Below are 10,254 nucleotides of genomic sequence, written 5' to 3' on the forward strand. Positions count from 1 at the left end.
GCTTTCTCGGTCGTTCAGACAATTTTAAAAGCTCATCCGCATGATTATGCTTTAATTAAGGAAGCTTTAATTGATCATTTCCATGGTGATGAAAATGTGGATTTCTATCAAAAGAAATTTAATAAAGCTAAGCGTAAGCCAGGGGAAAAGATCATAGAGTATGCGCATCGTTTGCAGGAAATTTTTAAACGCGCATATCCGACAGGTCATTTGGAAGCATCTTTTGGTATAATTCTTATGCAAAAATTTATAGAGGGGTTGGAGTCCAAATTGCAATCTAAAGTTAAATATAAAGAATTCAGGAATTTTAATGATCTTGTTGCTGCGACACGTGTATATGCACTGCGACTAGAGGCCATGGAAACAGATAGGGAGAAACAGGATTTTATTCGAGCAGTGACCGAACCGCCTGACACCAAAGACGCAGAATTAAAAGAGCTGAAGAAAATGATATTGGATCAAAGGGAAACCGTTAAGAATGCCGTAGCAAATATTAGGCAAGGGGGTAAGCAGGTCGAAGACCCTAACACTGAGAAGGATGAAATTAAGAGTGCTCTCCTGGAACTAACGCTAGCCGTAAAGCAATTACGAAGCGATAAAAAAGATAATGTGGCTGACACGTCGAGTGCACCTTATAAGAAGCAGGTTTCATTCCAAGGGGGTAACAGTGGTCAGGATAGAAATTGGAGGCCTCCTCAGCAGGTTAATAATTACAATGGTACACAATCATTCGCTAAATTCGCGAATAGGCCTACAACTTTTGGACCTGTTTTTCCGAATTCAGCTAGTGATCGTAACTCAAGGCCTACACCGCCACCGCTGACTTGCAATTTTGTGGATATCGTGGTCATATTCAGGCCGATTGTCACAAATATCAACGGCAAAGCTTAGAACAGGCTCGGCCACCAATATGCTATTCTTGTAGGGAAATTGGGCATAAGTCAAATAATTGTCCGAAGGAAAAAACCTCGAATAGGCCTAATATTCCGGGTCCTCCTCCGCGTCAGGGAAACCAATAGGTATCAACTGTAACTTCGGGTCAGTTGATAGGGAGCCTCAGTTTAAATCCCGACAAGTCGCGAAATTAACAACTATTACGAATGAATTAACACCTAGAATTCCTTTGAAAATTTTTCAGATTCCGTTTCAAGCTTTATTCGATACAGGCGCGTCTAAGAGTATTATTCATGAGAGATTATTTAAGAAGTTACCCCAGAGAGGTCAAGTGATCTGCAGTCAGCTTGATTTCGACTTATATGATGTAGGGGAAAAGAAGTTGCATACGCTGGGAAGAGTTACCTTGCCCATAAGGTACGGAGAATCAATTTTGAGACAGGAATTTATTGTTACAGACGGTGTTTCTGAAGATTGTATCCTTGGATGGGATGCAATCCAGAAACACGGATTTCGGCTCGATGGAGAAGCCAAAAGCATTTATTTAGCAAGGGATAAGCAGAGATGAGCTATCTCTAGTATTCCGGACATGGCAGTTACGACGGTCAAAAAGACGACGTTACCTCGTCAGACGTCGCTAGTAATTGCAGCGCAAATGAAAGGGTCATTTCCGTTTGTTCCGCCTAATACAGCTTTTATATTTATTCCAGCGGAGGATTTGCCGGCCGGTGTTTTTTTTGAGGAGTTTGTAGGGACGGTATCGGGGGATGGAACATATAATATTCTGGTTGAAAATCATTCGTTAAACCAAGTCAAAATTCCTAGGGGTGCTAAGTTAGGTGGCATCGAAATTACTACTCGAGTGATTGGGAAAATCGCTCTAAGTAAAGTTGAAGATAGGCCTAATGTGGCGAAAGAGCTTATTGCAATTCCGGAAGTCGACCCTGAATTTCAAGTACCGCTCGCTAAATTATTAAATGACTTTCACGACTTGTTCGCTTCAAAAGATTCAGAATTAGGTAACACTGACCTTATTAAACATACAATTGATACGCAGGGACGGGGCCCTATCCGACAACGCCCATATAGAGTTACAAATAATCAGAAAAAATTATTGGAGGATAAGGTACAAGAAATGCTTGATGCAGGTGTGATTCGGTATTCACATTCGCCATGGGCTTCACCTGTGGTTTTGGTTGAAAAGAAAAGTGGTGAAGTCAGATTTTGCGTAGATTATCGGAAGCTGAATAATATCACGAAATAAGATTCGTTTCCTATGCCAAGGATAGATGAAACATTGGATAAGCTGTATGGAAAGAAATTTTTCACTACTCTCGATTTAGCTTCCGGCTATTGGCAAATCCAGGTAGATGAGCCAGCTATCGAAAAGACTGCATTCGTGGTAGAGAATAATCTTTACGAATTTAAGCGTATGGCATTTGGCTTGTGCAATGCACCTGCCACCTTTCAACGACTGATGAATTATGTACTGAAAGACGTTTTGGGAAGTAAGGCATTAGTTTATTTGGATGATGTGATTATCTTTTCAGATAATTTTGAGGATCATTTGAGGGATATTCGCGAAATTTTTCAATTATTAAAAGAAGCTAATTTAAAATTAAAACTTAAAAAATGCCAGTTTATTAAGCAATCAGTAAATTATTTAGGCCATTTTATTTCGACTGAAGGGATTAAGCCAGATCCTGGGAAGATCGATAAAATAGTGAATTATAAGACACCTTCCTCCGTAGATGAAGTGAGATCGTTTTTGGGATTAGCCGGATATTATAGGAGATTTATCCAAAATTTTGGATCAATAGCTAAGCCGTTGACCAGATTAACTCATAAAGACCTTAGTCGGAAGCCTTTTGTTTGGGGTACTGAGGAGCAAGCTGCCTTCGAAAAGTTGCGAACTTCTCTGGTTACCCCCCTGTGTTAGCCTACCCTAATTTCAATGAGAAATTTTTACTTTTCACAGACGCTTGCGAGTATGGAATTGGAGCAGTGCTTTCGCAGATACAAAATGGTCATGAACATCCAATAGCTTATTCTAGTAGACAGTTAACAAAAGCGGAGATGAAATACGCTACTACGGAAAAGGAAGCTTTAGCCGTGGTTGATGCGATTAAACATTTCAGGCATTATCTTTTGGATAAGCCTTTTGAAATTATTAGTGATCATCGTCCATTGCAGTGGCTTAAGGAAAAAAAAGATAATAACAGTAGATTAGGCCGCTGGGCTATACTTCTAGCTGCGACGAATTATGAATTAAAATATAGGCCTGGCCGGATTCACCAAAACGCTGACTGCTTGTCACGTTTAAAGGTGGCTAGTATTCAAACTGGACAAAATATTAAGTTTATTTGTGAAAAGCAGCTGGAAGATGAACTTTGTATAGCTATTAGAAACTATTTAGAGAGCGGAGAGCTGGAAGGGATTTTTAAACAATCTAAGCCTGATTGGGTAAAGGAAATTGAATATTTTGAGATCATCGAAGGTATTCTTTATCGACATGAGTTGCCTTCTTTAAATAGTAGGCGTAATGAAATAAATTATCAGTTAGTGTTGCCTGCATCGATCCGCCATCTAGTGCTTAAAGAATTACATGATGCGCCGATGGGAGGTCATTTAGCTTTTTATAAAACTTATTTAAAAGTTTAAAGTCATTATTATTGGCCTAATATGAGGGGCGATATTAAAGAATATTGTCAAGCTTGTGAAGTGTGTATCGCTAACACTTCATCCACTTATAGAGCACTTTTACACCCTCACGAAGTGGCCAAAGCACCCTTTCAAGTAATTGGAATGGATTTTCTGGGGCCTATTACACCTGTTTCTCCTAACGGAAATAGTTACATTTTAGTTATTACCGATTATTTTAGTAGATGGGTAGAAGCTGTTGCTCTAAAGGATCAAACCGCGTTAACGACAGCCCAGTGTGTATATAAAACTATTATTGTGCGTCATGGAATGCCAAAAGCCATTCTATCTGATCGTGGAACGAATTTCACGTCAAAATTATTTCGATATTTTTGTAAGAAATTAAGGATTGATCAGCGGTTAACGACCACGTATAACCCAGCTAGTAATGGGGAAACCGAGAGATTTAATAGGACATTAACGACAATGTTGAGGAAAGAATTAAAGGATGGTGCGCATTCCAATTGGGAGGATATGTTAGACGACGTATTATTTGCCTATCGTAGCTCAGTGCACGCTTCAACACTTGACACCCCTTATTATTTGCTCCATGGTAGAGATCCAAATATTCCGATTAATGAATTTCTCGATGCGTCTCCAAAAACGTTTAAATCTTCTTCTGATTATGTGGGCAATTTAGCGGAACGCTTACGTTATAGTTTCCAAAGAGTTAGGGAAGACAGCGAAAAAGCCAGGGAGCGTCAGAGGGAACAATATAACAAGCGTGCTAAAGAAAACCGATACGTGGTAGGCGATAGAGTGTTATTGGATATTCGTGTTGTTAAAGATGGGGATAGTAGGACATTCACTTCTAAATATAAAGGGCCATATAGGATAGTTAAGGTATATTCTAATAATACAGTAGACATAGCAGATAACTCCTATATCTGTCAACGTACTCACGTTAACAGATTGAAACCTTTATATGAAACAATGCTTTGGAAGACAGAGCATTGTTCCCCATTTGAGTCGTCTTCTGAATTTGAAAGTCGATTTCGTAAAACTATTTCGACTCAAACAATTGATGTATCAGAAAATGTAGATAGGCCTATGGATGAAGTTGATGATATGTATGTTGTCCAAGAAATTGTAAAACCCTCCTCTGATGTAAACACTACACCCCTTCACGACGGCTTGACAGTATACACCGGAAAAGAAGTTGGAACCTTAGCAATGGATAATGCTGAAAATTCTATAGAAAAATCGATGGAAATGGATTTTATTCCTCTGGATTCACCAGATTCCGAAAATTGCACAAAAGATACGCCGGAAAAGTGTCCTTCCATAGAAATACAGCCTGTAACTTTTCATGAAAATTTGGAAATTGATACACCACAACCGGTCGTGGACACCGGACGACCAAAAAGAAATCGCAGGAAGCCTATCCGATACACTGCTGGATTTTAATTAGAATCCTGTCCTCGCCATTTTAATTACGGGCAGAGGGGACTATATAAGCTCGTGACACATAGTGGCAGATATTCATCAGTTTGTGACTAGTGGTCCCGATTCCGTCATGGATTCCGACAGCACCGTTGAGTTGAACACCTGGGACGTCACGAAAAATATTGAAGTGGCGACGACGTCGCAAGTGATCGAGGAAGATGAAGAACCGGCGAGCAAGCGATTGAAGCTGAAAGAGGAAGGTGAAGTAAGCACCGACGAGGAAGCAGAAAAAAAAACGGAAAAAGATCTCGACGAGTGGTTGCACCAACCAAGTTTGTCAAAGGACGAGAGGAAGAAGCAAGATGCTGATCACGAAGCATACGATCAGATGTGGGATAACTACAGGAGCCCAGGCTCCCATTCGGAGGATTCCGATCGGGAACACGCCTGGCGTAAGGAAAGGAGGCGATTCAACAGGGAAATGAGAAGGAGGACAAGGGATATGGCCGAAGAGCTCCAGGTACATATTCGGCAAGAGGACTGGAGAAAAGCAGTGGTGAAATTGAAGAGAATTTTGGATCTGGATCCGGAAAACAGAAGCCCACCCCTTTACGGATGGTTTCCGGAAGATTGGAACCCCGACTACCGTTGCAGATTCTGCAGAAAGAACTAGTGGAAGACAAATGGATGTTCTATCTTCTTTAACTTTTATCTTTCTATATACTCTTTTGTTTGTGTGATCTTCCCATTGATGTTTATATTTTTGGGTTCTTTCCTTTATCCAACTATTGACCGTTCTTGTGTCCGTTGTCCAACAAAACGATATACTTTCATTTACATGCACATTTTAGTAATCAGTTTCTTTTTTTTGATACATTAAAATAAAATAAATAGGGAAAGGGAGTTTTTCATTTCTTTCATGATACACAGTTAGTCTGGAAAAAAAAAAAAAAAAAAAAGATAATAAATAAATATAGATAAATAAGAAATCAGGGTTTAAAATTCAAACGTAACAGAATTTGGGGTAATATTACATGAAAGTAATAAGCATCGGATAAGATAACGGAGACAAGAGGGGTGAATGCAGACCTATATATATACATATACTTATGCGTATATATATATATATATACACTTCGATGTTAACCTATTAGATTTCTCCGGTCAATGTTAACGTTATGCCGTTTGTTATTTCTGGTGTAAATGTATGTACGAGATATCTGAATCTCTGTCTATGTACAATGTATTTCGTGGAATTTGTAATCCATTCTTGTTACTGTGCCCTATATGGTTACATTTAGTTTCTTTTACTCCTACGAGAGTTTCGTGAACAGGACAATTGCTTGCAACTGTAGGCAAGTAATCAATTACTCAATGGGTCATCGTAAACGGAGAAATGAAAATCATTATCAGTTCTGAGAAGCTTCTTCGTGGGTAGCTGACAACATTATTTTATTACAAATTCGGTGCTTGTGGGTGGACCAGAATCAATCCTTTCTCGCCCTTTGTGACCTCGCTACCGGCCGAAACAAGAGTTTTCTCTTCCTCTGCTTTTCGTTCCTTCGTGTCGTTCCTGTTTCGGCATACTTCCGACAGCTCCTGGCGGCTAATACCAGTCGATGTGGGCGAGCCGGAACCTGGACCATATAGCCGTATTACCCCTCCACCTATTCCTCCAACTACCGAGTCTCCAACCGCTACACCCCGGGTGCGGTCTACCCCGCCCACGGCGCGACCCAAGCCGCTCCGGCTGAGGCCGATCGCTGATCTCCTCGCCGTACCACCTACCTGGCCAACTCGACGCGACGTCGACATACGCGATTTGAATCTCCGGACCGGAATTCTGAAATTTGAGCTACACAAAGCTCTCGATGAAGAAAACTGGCAACTGTCGGTGGAAAAATTACAAAAGATCTTGGAACTCGATCCGCAGCACCGTATGCCTCCACCACCAAATTGGGCATTATCCCAATGGTGGGTACAGGACGTTTGCCCTACCTGCAAACGACCAGGAAGGCGCCCCAATGGGCCGGTGATTATCACCATCGACGATTGACCGTTGTCGCGTTACCCCTTATGTTATCATTAATTTTTCTTCCCCACACCTGTTCTCTTATAAATGTACTGTGTGTGTCTCTTTTGTGCATTATTCCATATTATACAAATCTTTGATTCTTCATTTGTGTTGGTATTCTCTTAATCAACTGAAAAAAAAAAAAAAAAAAAAAAAAAAAGGGTGATAAGAAAATATGAGAGTGGTCTTATATCACCTGTATACATATGCACATACTACCTGGCATATATACAATTCACCTGTAAAAAAAAAAAATAAAAAAAAAAAAAAAAAATACTGATAATAGAATTGATAAGAGAATACATAACTGCTTTGATTTATATTTGCATTTATTTTGTTTTATACATTATGTCTCATTTTTACTTCCGTTTTATTCGCAAATGTCTCATCTAATATGTTTCATGTGAATTGTTAAACTATAAAGATTCCGTTCTTTTTTTTTTTTTTTTCCAAAATATAAACTTTTAACAGCCATTAACATAACTAAGGTAGTTTAGAAATTTATTGTGTCCACATAAAAATAACAACACTAATACAATATGTAGTTTTGTAGATGAAAACGAAAATTTTCCTTATAGTTGCACAAAATCATCTCCCGTACACAATTCTTCTTTTCTCTGCACATCCAAGTCACTTTTCCATACTTCTTCTTATGTAGCCAACGCCCAGATTTTTCCTAACGCGTCTGTCGTTCTCCACTTCTTTTCACTTTTCCTTCCCGTCGAACACTAAACTTATTTCAACACTACGCAGCAAGTGAAGAAATATATTTCTTTTGTTCACTTTTATCAACTCCTCTTCACCCTTCTTTTTACTTCTCTTTCTTCTTCTATACTGAAGCTGCCCCAACACTTTGCACGGCGAACTAAGAAATATATTTCTTTTCTTAGAGATTTATCAACTCGTTGGTTAGCCGTCGAGATTTATCACTAACGTTGGTTAGCCGCTTCGCATCTAGATCTACCTAAGTGCACAAAGTTGCAAGCCTTTGGAAAAACAGCCATGGTCATCTCTTGCAAGCCCTTAAATGTGACCTTCGAAACTGTTATAACATCTTGCGGACCGCAACCAAAATTCAAAAATTATACAATTAACCTGGACGGTTGGGAACTCGTCAAATATTCGCCGTGTTATTGGACAAATGGCTTTGTGAACTTTAATGACATTCCTTATACGTTTCGCAATAACACTTGGAAGCCCGTAAATGCAAGTATCGTATTACCGGTACAAACTCTTGCGCATTCATTCCGGTACGACGATGTAAAGTTTTTCGACTACGAACATAAAAGTAACCCTGCGTACAGTGAAACTATTATGGATCACATGAGCATCATGGCTGATATTGCGGCAGCTATGAATGAACATTCGCCGAGTGAGTTTTCAACCAATAATCGTCCAAGTGTTACCAACGTTTTATTATCCGCATCCGGATTGACCGCTTATACCAGCTGGTGGGAAACCATCAAGAATTATTTCTTCATCGGCGTACTCTGCCTCCTGGGTCTTCTTTTTACGCATTTGCTATGGCTGTGGATTTTTCAGGCTCATTAGCAAGTTGTGCTGTCGCCCAATTCAAGAACCGGAACCGGATTTTGCTTACCAAGTCTGATTACGGGACGTAATCTTGCACCGCCGGGAGTGATGTAACGAAGCCGTGGAGAATACAATTTTGAATTTTAGTGTTGTTTATTGTTGTTCTTATTAATATAACTATATGTTACGATCGTTGCCCTTCTTTGAATAACTACGCCTTATGAATATCATACTTCGAGTGTTGATGCCCTTTCGTCGAAATCTATTTTTATATTATATTTGACATCCTGTTCATTGCTGATTGGATGACTCTAGATGCGTAGGACATCGCGCCATGCATTTCCATGAATATGAAATGTGTGTGCGACATTCTGCATCCGGAGTCATCTGTCGGAAATGTTATGTTTCCCTCAATCTTATAGAAGTATAAAAGGATGCCCTTTTTGTCCCCAAAAGTCAGTCCTCTTCGGTTCTTCAGTTGTTTTCGGTTCACCTCAGTGTTGTGCTGTTCAGTGCTACCAAGCTGTGAGTTTAATCAGTTTTTATCTAACAATTACTTGAAGTGCGTCTCATCGCTTCTTCGGCGACCGACAAGTTTACTTCTTGTTCTTTCTCTTACAACGTATATATATTGCGCCGCCGCTTTGACGGTAAGACAGAACTCGCATAACTCCATTCTTATATTTCCGTTTCTCATTTAAGACTATAACTGTGTATTCCTTATTATCTTTTGGCCTATTAGAACGGAATACATACGGCATTGTGCTAACGCCTACCGAGTTCATTTTTTGTACAATTTGTCTTAAATAACGTAAAGACATTCTTCCAACCACTGAAAGAATGCTTTACATAAGCAGAGTTAGAAGTAGCTCACTGAAATAGGAGCGCGCTCTGAGCTTTCCGCGCAGTGCTTCAAAGCATGCGGAAAATCGCTCTCGGTCGCAAAAAAAAAGAGCACGCTCTCGCTCATTTTTCGCTCGCACTGGAACACGTCCCAATGATATAGCTTCTTCGTTTTGGAACACGCCCAAGGCTTGAGAGATTGGCTTCATAACTTTAATGAACTCTTTAAGAAATTCTTGTTCAGCGGCTGACAGTTTTTTAAGTTTGAAATGTTCGAAAATAGTTTTGAAGTCCTTCATTGTATTTCGATGCGAAATAATGCATTTTGCACATCACGTTGTAGTACCTGTTCCACCGTGTTATGTTATGGATAACGAATAACTCACCTTTTGTCTTTCTTATGAAGTCAGAACCTAGGGAACTCCGACTTTGTTTGTTCCAAACGGCAGACAGTTTTAAATCCAACTTTATTTAAATTTTGAGAATTGGCGATTCGTGATGTTTTTGACATCTGTAGTGACAATCAGATTTAAGGAATGATAAGTTCATCGGAAATGACGAGGAAAAACAATTCTATTATCAACGTCGCAAATGTCACTGCCACTGTCAAACTCCATCTCATCTTGTGTTGCCTTTAGCTCACTTTGTTGCATCGGCATCGCAAGGCCACATGACTTGACGCTTCCTACGTCTACTTTAATTTTGTTGCGATGATCCAAAATCAATCCAACGTCAACGTAAAAGACGTCTTCACTGTCATATTCATCGTCAATTAAGTCATCTTCGTCACAGGAAGCTCCAGGTAAATCTTCTTTTTCCTTAGA

Source organism: Daphnia carinata, chromosome 5 (genome assembly GCF_022539665.2).
Source record: "Daphnia carinata strain CSIRO-1 chromosome 5, CSIRO_AGI_Dcar_HiC_V3, whole genome shotgun sequence".
Lineage (NCBI taxonomy): Eukaryota > Metazoa > Arthropoda > Branchiopoda > Diplostraca > Daphniidae > Daphnia > Daphnia carinata.